This window comes from Ochotona princeps, chromosome 14, assembly GCF_030435755.1.
Source record: "Ochotona princeps isolate mOchPri1 chromosome 14, mOchPri1.hap1, whole genome shotgun sequence".
NCBI classification, from domain to species: domain Eukaryota; kingdom Metazoa; phylum Chordata; class Mammalia; order Lagomorpha; family Ochotonidae; genus Ochotona; species Ochotona princeps.
The window spans coordinates 36,945,512-36,959,990 of record NC_080845.1 but is presented as its reverse complement, the minus strand read 5'-3'; positions in this window follow the sequence as shown (position 1 = coordinate 36,959,990).

Here is a 14,479-nt window from a genome sequence, read left to right as displayed (position 1 = left end):
GTGGAACAGCCAGGATACAAATTGGTGCCCATATGGAATCCTGGCATATGCAAAGCTAGGACTTTAGCCACTAGGCTACCAGGCCAGGCCCCATACAACACATTTTTTTTTTCATTTATAGAGGAAAAAGAAACACAAAATTATTTCTGTCCTCTGCAGAAATGAGGGAATCTTCAAAAACTATCTGGAAGAATATAATTGAAAGATAATTTGGATAAAGACTTTTTAAAACTATACATAGGTAGGGTTTTTTTTTTTTCAATTTAGATATATATATATTTTTTTTAAGATTTATTTTATTTTTTATTACAAAGTCAGATATACAGAGAGGAGGAGAGACAGAGAGGAAGATCTTCCGTTCGATGATTCACTCCCCAAGTGAGTGCAATGGCCAGTGCACGCCAATCCGATGCCGGGAACCAGGAACCTCTTCCAGGTCTCCCATGCAGGTGCAGGGTCCCAAAGCATTGGGCAGTCCTTGGCTGCTTTCCCAGGCCACAAGCAGGGAGCTGGATGGGAAGTGGAGCTGCTGGGATTAGAACCGGCGCCCATATGGGATCCCGGGGCGTTCAAGGTGAGGACTTTAGCTGCTAGGCCATTGTGCTGGGCCCTAGATATATTTTTGAGAACTACTTGAAGACCCCCAGCCCCATGCAAAGATTTCCTCGTTTTCCCTGAACTTCCTGATGTAGCCCTGGTACTTATCATTTGAACAAAAACTAAACTGAGTTTGGGGTATCCCTCTTAGTGTACACTAAGAAGCATGTTTGGGGGACAGACATCTGCCTCAGTGGTAAAGATGAGCACACCCATGTCAGGGCCTTGTGTTGGGTTGTCTGCCTCTTGATTCCAGCCCCCTGCCACGGGGGCCTGGGAGGAAGTGGTAAGGGCTCGGGTCGCTGAGTTCCTTCGCCATGTGGGAGCCCTGAACTGCATTTCTAGCTCCCTGTTGGGCCACAGTGGGTATCTGTGAACTAGCAGAAGGGAGTACTCTCCACCACTCCAATAAATGAAAATAATAGAATTACATTTGACATACATACAGAAGCCAAGAAAGCAAAAGAGCCAAAACAACACAGTAAAACACAGTCGGGCAGATTCCAGGAAATGGGAAGCTGTGGGCCAAAGGGTACAAAGTGGCAGTTTTATAAGATGGATAAGTAAATAGCTCTTGCAACTTAAGTACTGTAGTTATCACTGTGTTATATACTGGATACTTGCTCCACTTCCAATCCAGCTCCCTGGTGGTGGCCTGAGAAAAGAGTAGAAGATGACCTAAGTTCTTGGACCCCTGTACCCACATGGGACAAATGGATGAAGTCCCTGTCTGTTAGCTTAAGCTTGGCCTAGCCCTGTTTGTTGTATCCATGTGGGAAATGAGCTAGTGGACGGAAGATTCCTCTCTCTTTCTCACTTCCTCTTTTTCTTTCTATCTCTAATAATTCTGCCTTTTGAATAAATAAAATTATTAAAAAAAATGTTGTCTCTGGGCCCAGCATGGTAGCTTAGCAGCTAACGTCTTCACCTTGCATGTGCCCCAGGATCCCATATGGGTGCCGGTTCTAATCCCAGCAGCCCCGCTTCTCATCCAGCTCCCTGCTTGTGGCCTGGGATGGCAGTCGAGGACGGCCCAAAGGCTTGGGACCCTGCACCTGCATGGGAGACCCGGAGGAGGCTCCTGACTTCTGGCTTCGGATCAGTGCAGCTCCAGCCATTGTGGCCACTTGGGGAGTGAATCAATGGAAGGAAGAGCTTCCTCTCTGTCTCTCCTTTCTCTGTATATCTGACTTTCCAATAAAAATAAATAAAAGTTTAAAAAAAATAGTGGCTCTGGATGTATGATGTTTTGTGGCCAATGCGCGTGATCTCCCCATCTAATTAATTATTTACAATTGGATGGTGGTATAGTAGCTTGTAGTCTTTCATTGAACTGGAAAAATATATCATGACGGAAACAGTCATAGTAACTTATTAAGTGGTTCATAATATTTAGTTGTCTGAAGGAATAGAATAGGATGACAAGTATTCTCACATACCTCTCTTTTTCAGTTGATCAAAGAAAATTTGGCACACACTATCTAAATGTAATCCATATTAATACCAAAGAATGGCTTGTGAAGGCTTCAATTCCAGCCCCTTAAAACTCTATCAAACCTGCCCAAACAAAAATCTCCCCCAAAACTATACCATCTAAGAGGAAATAGGTCTTCCCATGGAAATACATCCTCAAGCAAGAATCCTTCAAGCAAGTTAAGTCTCAGCTTGGGACACCTGCATCTCATAATGGAGGCATTTGGGAAGGGAACCAACAGGCAGAAGATCTCTCAGTAGCCCTCGTTTCTATCATTTTGCCTTTCAAATAAATAAATAAATCTTGAAAAGAGGGAAAAATTGGGGCCGGCGCCATGGACTAGCGGCTAAAGTCCTCACCTTGAACACACCGGGATCCCATATGGGTGCTGGTTCTAATCCCGGCAGCTCCACTTCCCATCCAGCTCCCTGCGTGTGGCCTGGGAAAGCAGTCGAGGATGGCCCAAAGCCTTGGGACCCTGCACCCGTGTGGGAGACTTGGAGGAAGTTCCTGGCTCCTGGCTTCAGATCTGCACAGCACCAGCTATTGCGCTCACTTCGGGAGTGAATTATTGGACGGAAGATCTTCCTGTCTGTCTCTCCTCCTCTCTGTATATCTGACTTTGTAATAAAAAATAAAATAAATCTTAAAAAAAAAAAAGAGGGAAAAATTGGGCCCGGCACAACGAATCAATTGGTTAATGGTCTGCTGGCAAGTACTGGCATTCTATATGGGTGCTGGTTTGTGTCCCAGCTGCTTCACTTCCCATCCAGCACCCTACTTGTGACCAAGGAAAACAGTGATGGATGGCCCAAAGTCTGAGGCTGCTGCACCTGTGTGGGAGATCTTGAAAGAATGGCTCCTGGCTACTAGCTTCAGATTGGCTGAGCTCCAGCCGTTGCGGCCATTTGGGGCAGTGAATCAGCACATAAAAGATCCCTGCTTCTCCACCTTTCAAATAATTGAAAATAAATGAAATCTTTTAAGGATCCTAAATATAAAGTTTTGAATTGTTCACATGTAATTAATGTGCCACCATACAGAACTCTATGGTTTCACGGTCGGGCCTGGTGAGATGGCCCAATGGCTAAAGCCTCACGTTGCACAAACTGACATTTCATACAGGAGCCAGTTCGAATCCCAGCTGTTCCACTTCCTATCCAGCTCCCTGCTTGTTGCCTGGAAAAGCAGTAGAAGATGGCCTTGGGGCCCTCCAGAGGTGCCTTGGGACCCTACACCCTCATGGCAGACCCAGAAGAAGCTCCTCAATCCTGGCTTCAGATCAGCACAGCTCTGGCCATTGTGGCCACTTGGGGAGTGAACGAGTGGACAGAAAATCTTTCTGTCTCTCTTTCTCTCTGTGTATCTGCTTTTATAATAAAAATAAATAAATCTTTTAAATTTATTTCTAAGAAAATTATGTCAAAGAAATGGGGGCTCCAGTATCAATATTAACAGCTATGCAGGGGTATGAGAAAAAATAACAGCCAACTTATAGGCCTTTCCAATTACATACATGCTTATAATTCCAGTAAATGTCCTATCCGAACCTCAAGAGCCATCTACTATAACATAGATGCCAGTTGTTATCACGAGGCCTTTTACCCAGCCTCTTCTGTTATGGCTTTTCAGAAATTTAATCTCTGCTGCCTCTGAGCTGGATCTCAGGGCTCACTGATTAGCTCCCATTTGCGAAGATTACAGCAAATTGGACTGAACTGAGAGTGGTACGTGAACGGCCTGATGTCGGACATGGATGAGGAAGATTGCCATATAAGCTACAGGGCTTTTAATTTCTTTTAGGCAATGAGGGTCTATGAGGTTGCCTGAATCAGTGCAGACTTATCAACGTGTACTGATGGCACATTGCCTTTCGGTTTGTTTAGGAATGAACCAAAACCAAACTGAATTATTTACTTCCAGGTGGGATCTTGGTTCCCAAACAATATAAAGTTCAATCTGTAAGCCAGTGTGACGTGAATGTTTTAAGAAGCTTTAGCAGCTCTGGGTCTGGAGGCAAGATGTATTCAATGGTTCACTCCCCAAGCAGCTGCAATGGCTGCAGCTGAGCCAGTCTGAAGCCAGGAGCCAGGAGCTCTTCTGCGTCTCCCATGTGGGTGCAGGGTCCCAAGGCTTTGGGCCATCCTCAACTGCTTTCCCAGGCTACAAGCAGGGAGCTGGATGGGAAGAGGGGCCTCTAGGATTAGAACTGGTGACCATATGGGATCTTGTCATGTGCAAGGCAAGGACTTCAACCACTATGCTATCGCACTGGGCCCAAAAATAATTTCTTCTAAAAATGACATTTTATAGTTGTTTGTGATGTTTAGCAAAGATAATTTTATATGTTTAGTTTGTTTTGTAACCATACTAAATATTCTTATTTATTACAAATCAAAAAGCAAAAATAAACAACTAATGCTGATACTGTGACACAGCAGGTTAACCTGCCACCTACAATACTGGCATTCCATGTGGACTCTGGTTTGAGTCCTGGATACTCTGCCCCTAATCCAGCTCCCTGTAACATGTAGTAGCAGCAGAGGATGGGTCAAGTGCTTGGATCCCTGAACACCCATGGGAGACCTGGATGAAGCCTGGCACACCTTGATGGTTGCAACCAGCTGGACAATAAGCCAGTGAATGAAAGATGTCTTACTCTCTTCTCTGCTTTTTATCCTCTCTCTGTAATTCTGCTTTCAAATAAATAAACCTTAAAAAATAGACAAAAGCAAAACTCTGAAACAACTAAAAACAAAATAAGCCCCAAACCAAAAAGTTACAAATCACTTCACCCTCACTGTCCTCAATTTTCAGCAGCTTCTTGTTTTCTGTCACGTCTAAGATTCTCCGGCATGACTCTGAAATCTTTACACACTCTGGGTCCAGCTGGCTTTCAAGACTTCATTTTTATCAAGCTTCCTCTTTGCTTCTGCAGAGTGCGCAAGGATCTACTGCTTTGTGCCCACTCATATATTTGCTTAGCCAGTAATGTCTTTATTTCCCTGCGTTATGTAACAAAATCTCATTAAGTGCAGCCATGTTACCTCCCTCACTTAAGAAATCTTCCCTGATTTTCCTGGTTGGAATTAATGACTCATTCCATTGTTGTAGTCTTAACCTCTGCAAGTATTCCAAAAACAAACAACAAGAAACCCAAAAATCCAAAAACCCTGTTGTATTTGTATTTTACATTGTTAGGACAAATGATGGCCTTCTAGTACTGTTAGAGCTGAGAGAAACCGCCAGGTTCTGTCACGGTGACACATATGCAGTTTAAATGTATGCATTTTAGAGTCAGTCTAAGTTAGTGTTCTGGCCCAACCACAATGAAATCCTGAAGGGAGTTTACATCTTTGAACCTCAATTTTATCCTCTTGAAATTTGGATCATAATAAAGATTAAATAAAATGGACCAGCTAAAATGCCTATGTTGATATGAGCCCCATGACAATTCCCACTAATGTCACATGCTGGGTATTCAACTGGTATTTGTTGAATAGATCTATTCCTGGCCTCTAGTTTACAGATAAGGAGAGGAGACAGGCAGCAGAAACTTCTTGAAGGTCACACCTTTAGGTCGGAATAGATTTGCAACTGACACACATCTTTGTGGTTAGCAAACGTGAAAGATTGTTTCATCCCAGCCCGAAGCTTATATAAATCCATCTGCTTCCTAGACTGGAAGCGATCTAAGGGCAGGGACCTCGTCTGATTCACTTTCCTCTGCCCACTGCCTTGAACAGCAGTGATTACCCTTGTTAGCACCTCTAGTAAATGTTGCAACACAATGCAATCACAAACAAAAACGAGCTAACAAACTCACTGTAATTAGCTTTAGATTGATTTTTTTTGCAGAATTTTACTAAGCTGTTCATGAGGCATATGATCAACTGACATTAATAAGGAAAAGTTTTATTTGAGCATTATTGCTTTTTCAGGTAACAAAACAACAGGCCATTTAATTAGCAAGATTTCTGGAATAGAATAGATGTTTCAGGTACTGCTAAGCAAAAAGGACAAGAAATTCAGGCATATATTTTTCAGCTACAGTTGAACCCACAGCTTTTTTCATCAGTTTAAAATTAGATTACAGAAGATGATGAAGTATTGCCTTAATAGAAGTAATGGAATTTGATAAGCTATTATTATGAAAAATTAATTGTCACTCTGTGAGGGCAAGGAACTAAGTCTCAGGTAGTAAGTCTCTTTTTAAAAATCATAACAAAGTATGAATCACCATGCCACTGCTCTTCACCTCAAAATATGTAAAGAAATATGCATCTAACATAACTTGCCAGGGAAATTACAGAATGGCTATTCTGCCTTATTTAAAAATTTTTTAAAATTTCACATCAACTCTAGATATACAGGCAGACATAAATAATTTAGAATTGTATAATAAGCTAAATGGATAGATGAAATTTAAATAACTGCTTTAAAATCATAGCATTAATTTTCTCAACATTTATTTTCTTACTAACTAATGACTGTCCATATTTCATGTGCATGGATGTAAGAGAAATAATGTTTGAACACTATTGATCACATTTCAAGACTACACATGCTTTTAACAAAATATCTTAAGAGAGCAATGATGATATTGCAAGGAAAATAACATATGGATCTGCCTTCCAAGCCCTCTTTCACTAATAAACTATATATTATAATTCAGGAGATATGCTCATTTTCTTTTTGAACTCAGGGGAAAAAAGCAAAGAAAAGCAATTGAGTCATCGGATGGCTGGTAAACACCTAACACACTCTAGTTTATTAATTGCAAGATCCAATTATTTTATGCAGTTCTCAAATCTTTGCAAACTAGCTGTGTATTGAAGCAGAATTTTTTGAAAAGTCCCAAAGAAGAGAGAGAGAGAGAGAGAAAAAAAAAGAACGAAGTAGAGGTGTAGTCAGGTAGTTTTGAATGCCTAAATAATGTCACTGTGAAAAAAAGCTATAAATTCTTGGGCAGCTTGTACAATGTCCAACCCTATTTGCCAAGTGCTTGTTAAAATTAATTATCATACAGCAGCTTTTACTAAGTAGAATTCACAGAAAATATGCGCGGAGTGGAGAAATGCAGACTGAGTTATGAGGTAATTCTGTACTCTAGAAACAAGTTTTTTTTTTTTTCATTTTACATTACTTCATGTTGGAAAAGATTCATTATTATTTATAAAGCAGAACAAGCCCCAAAGCCAATCTATTTCCAGCCTCATTGTCACTTCTGCATTCCAAATACCACTAAATCCCCAAATGAGTAGGCTAATTTTTTCCTTACAGAGCCATAAAACCTGCTTGGGGTTGCGCTAACTTAAGAGACAGAATTTTATTCAGGATCCTTCTTATTCTCCAGGAAAACGTGGCCATATCTCCAACAGAAGACAAGCAGGTCTGTCACCGCTTACCATCACTAAATATGGTGATGGGCACCTGCATCCTTTTAAAATAAAGGCTACTGAATACTGCCAAGTTTGGCCTTAAACGATAATTGTGACACTATTAACATTTTATATGTTTAAGATACACTTCTAAAAATGTTCTTTTTCAAGTGCATTATGTCATGAGATGATTAAAAAATATATATTTAACATAAAAATACTATAAAAATCGTATTTGGCCATTAACCAAAACATTGCTACCTAAGTAATACTTTTAGATGCAAAATTGACAATAGCTTATTTAAAAACCAATAACAATAGAAAACCATTATCTGTTCCTTTGACCCCCAAAACAGGGGGATTCTTCTAGAACCTCAGGTTTAACTTTTGCAAGCTGATTGCATCTTTTCTGCAGGCTAGTAACGTGGTAGAAGAGCCAGTGTGTTGAAGATAGGAAAATTTCCATTGCAACATAAACACTTGTGACAGGCAGAGCTGCAGCAGGATGACAGTGTAGTGGGTAGCTGTCAAGGGAGGCATTCAAGGGTGGGCTGTCTGTGCCAAAGAGGCCATTCAGGTATTCGATGTTCCGATCCTGGGTCATGAGCTAATGAGTCCCTACAGTGAATGCTCCTCTTCATGCTTTTTTACTTCCTTAGCCCCACAGAGTATTTAAAAAGTGAAACTGCTTTGCAAGCTGAGGCAAGGAACAGAAATTTATAATTCCTCTTCTGCTCCTGGCCAGCCCATGCAGAGAAAATGTCTGTGAAACCCATCAAAGGGATAAGTTTCTAGAGACAATATTCAATTTAAAATTGGAAGGGATGAAATAAAGAAGTGAGATTTTTTTAAGTGGTAGTGTCAATCCAACTCTTACTTCTGCATACTACTTGTTTTAAGGAAGGACCAAAGATGGACAAGAAAATGTGATTTTGCAGGGTTCATCACTTTTTTAGCTTAACTATTTTTTTACGACTAAGCTTATCAATATCTTATACTGAAAATGTATAAATAATAGAGCTGTGGTTATAGGGTAGATTTACGTCAAACATTTGTTAACAGGAAATCTTTAAATGTGAACATTCCAAAATTTTTTCTGTCAAAAGAACATGTCTCTGAAAATCAACTGACTTTGGAAGATATTGGCATACGTTTGCATGAGACTGCGATTTTCAAAAATAGGCTCTAATTTTATAAAACTATTCATTCAAGCTAAAGCAATTTTGAAAGACCCTTCCTTTCCAGAAACCATAATGAAAACAAAGCATTTTATAAAGATAAGTATACCCTTAACTTCCCCCTCCTCTAAAGGTCAGTCTCAGTTCCCCAACTTTGGAAACAGGTGAGGTGTGGCCTATGAGTAAGTTTGGGCCAGCAGTTGTCAAACACAGCTCAGGCAATCAAATATGGATACCACTAAACCTGGGAGAACCACTGCATTCTATGTCTAAGAACCAACACAATGCTAACACAGCGGCTCTTGTATGAAGCTCTGCCTCGCAATGCCTACATCTTATGTTGGAACACTGGTTGAAGTTCCTGCTGCTCTACTTCTGACCCAGCTTTCTGCTAGCATGCCTGGGGCGGTAGCAACAGATGTACTTGAATTCCTGTCACCCACACAGGAGACCTGGATGGAGTCCCTGGATCTCTTCTTTGGCTTGGCCCACGCCTGGAAGTTGTGGCCATTTGGGGTGTGAACTGGAAGACTGAAATTCTCTCTCTCTCTCTTTCTCTCTCTCTCTCTCTCTGGCTCTCCATCACTCTACTTTCCAAATACATACATTTTTTGGGCCTGGCATGGTGGCCTAGTGGCTAAAGTCCAAATACATACATTTTTTAAAAAGTTAAAAATGCACTCAAAGTAGGTAGTGTCCTGGGAGCTCTGGTTGTACGACAGGTAAGCACTGACTCTAATGTGGCTATTTGAAGGCTTGGAGTCCAGGTATTTTTCTAATATGCCTAAGCAGAGTTCATGTGTCAATGGCTCATCTCATCTCCAGTTTGTTCTAGTTTCTTACCATCCATTTATAGACCTAAGACTACAGATCTTTACTCTTTCATCATAAGCACATCTAATGTCCTTCTGGAATATGGCTTATTTTCTGTGCTCAGAAACTCCCTGTTGTTCATGATAATAGCTACACATGAAACCTCCCATTTAGGATTGGCATGGTGCTTCAGTAGGAACCTGGTTGAAATGCTGGTTTGAGTTTTGACTGCTCCACTCCTGATCCAGCTCCATGCTAACGTTCTTGGGAAAGCAGCAAGAGATGGCCTCAGTTTCTGGGACTGTGCCACCCATGAGGGACATCCGGATGCAATTCCTGTCTCAGACCTGTCGTCTGTGGTCATCTGGGGAGTGACCAGTGAAGGAAGATTTTAGTGTCTGTCTTTCTCTAATACGCTCCCTTTCAAATTAATCAATTAAAAATTAAGAACCTACTGTTACAACTTTCATAGTCACATTAATGGGCTACTGGAGACAAGCCAGTGTTTTTAACCACATTTGTGCATAAAATTTATTGCCAAAATTCTGATTCTAAAAATTAAAAGCACTGTGAAAAAGATTAACTTGTATTACAAATATACACTATCACATACTCTTGTTTTTGTACAGAACTGTGTTGGGGAACCTCCATTTGCTGAGTGCCACAAAGATTTTAATTAATTAATTAATTTTTATTGGAATGTCAGATCTATAGACAGAGAAGGAGATAGAAAGGAAGATCTTCCATCCACTGCAAGTGGCTAAGTGCCTGCAATGGCTGGAGCTGAGCTGATCTAGTCAGGAGCCAGGAGCTTCTTCTGGCTCTCCTGTGCGGTGCAGGGTCTTAAGGCTTTGGGCCATCCTCTTCTGTTTTCCCAGGCCACAAGCAAAGAGTTGAATGGGAAATGGGGAAGCTGGGAAACAAACTGGCGCCCATACAGGATCCCAGTGTTTGTAAGGTGAGGACTTGAGCCACTAGGTTACTGTGCTGGGAAATTCTACTCAGAAACTCCAGGGGAAAATGTTGGACATTTCCAGAGTTATAGGTGGTACCGGAAGTAACATGATCTGTTAGTCTGCTCTTGCTAGGAAATGCCCAATAGGCTTGAAAGGGAAAAGTGAATTAGTGACAGAGGTTGGCACCAGAAGAAACTAACAAGTTCAGGGCCTAGATGACTCATCTTGTTAACAGTAACACTTCATGTAAGGAACACAGATCCTCAAAAAGAAGGGTTTTATCTATGCCTAAAATTGCAAGAAAAAGTTTCAGTCATATGGATATTTTGTGAAGAGGCCCTTGCTTTGTCAAACCCTGAGCTTGATAAAAGCCAGTTGCAGGCTGTAAAAGCCAGCCTAGTCTGGGATCTCACAAAGCTGACAACGAAGAGCTTGGCACAGGCAATGGAGCATTTGCTTTTTGTGCTCTTTTTGTTAGTACTACTTCAGATCTGTTCAAAACAAGACTCTGGGAAGCCCCAGGTTCAGGAATGCCCCTGGGCTTGGTTCACTGCTGCAGGCATCTGCTTGAGTTTGCCATCCACAAATGTTAAACTAGAGTACAAGATGTGACAAAGGAGGACTCCTTTCCCCATAATATGAGCTGACTTTGGAGGCACAGGTAGTCAGGATTGAAAATGATGGAAGCTTTCCTTGGACCTGGGCCCTAATCAGAGATTAGGCATCTGGAGATGCCTGCCAAGATCATAATCTACCGACTTTCCCTTGACCCTTGCCTTCCAGTTCCTGAAACTAAAGCACGGAACCAACAGTCTTCACTGAAGATATTGAGGCAATTTAACTGTGTCGCAGATATTTTGGCTCCAGTTTAGCTGGTGGGTGAGCTGACTGATACTTTCACCCCAATAGCCAGGTGGAACTCATCACCTCCAGCAAGTTCACTTCCTTCTTGGTGGCCAGACAGGCCAATGATGATTGGTAAAGGTCTAAATCATGGAATCTGGAAATACCTCCTCAAGAAGGCCTATCTCCTGCATGAGGTCTTTCAGGAAAATGACACCAGTCTCTCCAGGTGGTCTTCAACCACCAGGGTGTCGGTTGGGGTGGAGACTTTTGTTGCTGACCTCCATCCACTTTTCAAGATGAGCTCCTGCACAGACTTCAGATTTGGAGATACCCAGGTCACTTAAGGCGCTGTCATTTTAGAGCACTTTTAGGTATTGGGGATGGCTGGAACAAAGACATTAGGGAATATTTTCTTCACCTTCTGTCTTCCAGTAATTGTCTGCATCAGTAAACTTACTCCCTTAATTCTTTGTTCATATACTACAAAAAAAAAAAAAGACGACATGAGGTATTGATTTGTCACTTACAAGGCATGTGGTTTAACTTCCAGTCATCTGAGCTGCATCTCCTGTCACTACTACCAGGAATCACATAGAAACCCTCTTGCTATGTCAGAACTGCCAGTCTCATCTGTGTGGCTTTGAGGGCTTAGTAAACTTCACTCTTCTCCAGGAGACTTCCTGGAATTAAGGAGATCATTGTTCTTCATGGCTCAGCCATGAAGGAATGGCAAGTATTTCCCAGTATTCTGCATTTTGATTTTATTCACTTAAAAACTTTTTAAAAATAATTCTTTCTATGCAGTTGTACTGATTGGTTTTGTTTTACAGCATCTGTATTATGAGTCATAATTGAAAAAGCCCTGCCTACACCAAGGTAATAAAAATTCTTGATTCTTTGTAGTCATGATTAGCTTAAAATCTTTGAGCCATTTGGGCTTCATCCTAATGTGTAGCATGTAGTGTGAGTCAAGTTTCATTGTTTTCTCCATATTGTTACCCAATGGTAACCTATAAATATGGATTAACTGTAAATTGCTGTTACTACATTAATACTCAAGTCAGTAGTAGATTAATCTGGTTAGTGCAGAGAAACACTTGATCAAATCAGCAAAAAGAAACAGTTCAATAGACGCAACATCCATACAAACCAAACCAATAGATAGCTTAAATTAATTCTTAACCTTTATCTGAGCTTCATAAAATGATTAAAAGAGTTCTTATAAATCCCAGTCCTATCTGTGATATGTCTGGCACTGCTAGGTATTTCACCTGCACGATGGCTGTCTATTCAATTCCCAGTAAGTGGGTTTTACCAACCTTGTTAAACCACGAGCAAACCAAACCTCAGAAAACTGAAGTGATTGGTACAGGGCCTAGTGTTTGTTGGAACAGAATTTTGAATCCTGGTGTGTGGGTTACAAAGTAAAATGTCTTTATACTTTCAGAAGACAATGAGCTATACTACAAAAATATAACAGTTAATGAAAAATGATTTACCTGTTAGACACATGCTGTGTTAATCAGGGCTTTCCAGAGAAAAAGAATTAGCACATAGATAGGTAGGTAGAGAACTGGCTCATACAGTGATTAGCCTAAAATGACTCTGCTCGCTACCTGATAGGAGCAGACCCAGGAAAGCTGGTGATATCATTCAGATTTAGAAGAAAGGTCTGGGGATCAGAGAAGATGATCTTGTAAGACCCAGTCCCAGAGTCAGAGAAGGCTGGTTGAGATGTCCCAGCTCTATCTGGCACACAGGTCGCAGAAAGGAATGAGTTCCTCTTTTCCCCTGACATCTGCTGTTAATTTCTCTCTCTTTTTTTTTAGGATTTATTTATATTTATTTATTTATTTATTTGTTTATTTATTTATTTATACCAGAAAATCAGATTTACAGAGAGAAGGAGAGACAGAGATGGATGGGAAGTGGGGCAGCCGGGACATGAACCATACTAATATGTAACCGGCACTCATATGGGATCCTGGTGGATGCCAGGAGAGGTTCTAGCCATTAGGCTACTGCGCCACGCCCCTGACATGTTTTATTCTGGTTCTTGACATATTAGATAATATGTCATCTACTCTGGGAGAGCACTCTGTTCTATCGAGACCACCAATTCAAACGCGCATCTCATGGGAAATCCCCCTCACCAACATATTCAAAGTAATGGTAAATCTGGGTACCCACAGCCAGTCAAGCTGACAATAAATTCACCATCACACATGCAAAATCACAATCAGTTTTGTTTTGTCTTATCAGTGCTACTGCACTCATGCCATTTGATAGGAAACCCACAAATGCCCACAGTCAGAGGGCACTGCAGCCTCTCACATAACGAATTTCCCTTACATAAAACCATAAGCTTGTTGCATATCTTTTGTTTTTTTTTTCTCAGCTGTAACTTCAGATAACTTGGTTGTGAGCCTTCACTGAAATTGAAGACCTAATCTATCCAAAAAGTGAGATAACTTACTCTTCAGTGCTGTGATTCAAGTCATGCATTGATTGGCCTGAGGGTGAATAGAAAAGTGAAATAATGCTAATAATAAAAGCAAAAAACCAAATAAATAATAAAATGGTGAAGTAAAAGGAATAAAAAATCAAAATATTAAACAGAAATCCCTTTATTAATCTAAGAGCAGAAAGGAGTACAATAGAAATTATATATAAAATTCTCATTACACATAAGCCAATTTTCAGAACCTAACTTCAAAGAGCGGTATTTATTGGAATTTTCTTGTCAAGTTTCTTGACATAAAAAGGATTCAAATCCTCAGCTTGATGTATCAGCTTCATCCTCACTTGATTATTTCTTTGATTATTGAATTCTCATGTATTTCCATAATGCATAGAAGGATTTTGCACAGGCTAAAGTAGAACTATCTTTTCAGAATTATCCGTTCATTCCCAAAGTCTCTAGAGTCCACCCACGAGACTACAGCAGGCCAGCAATTGGAGCATTATGTAGTGTACCACCCAAACCTGTCAGTCACAATTACGCTCACTGAAGAAGTTAGAAGCAAGTTATTCACACCATGAAGTCTGGGCCCATCATGTTGTATGTTGACTCATTTAATGGCATTTGAAGTTTAGAAAACTTCAAGTGTGTACTAAAGCCCTCTGTGTCAGGTATTAATACAGGAGGCTGGGGCGATGATTTTTTTCCTGTCTGCCACGATCTCTCTCTTCCTTTGAGTTCCTTCAGGACAATAAATTGCTGCACGCCTCTCA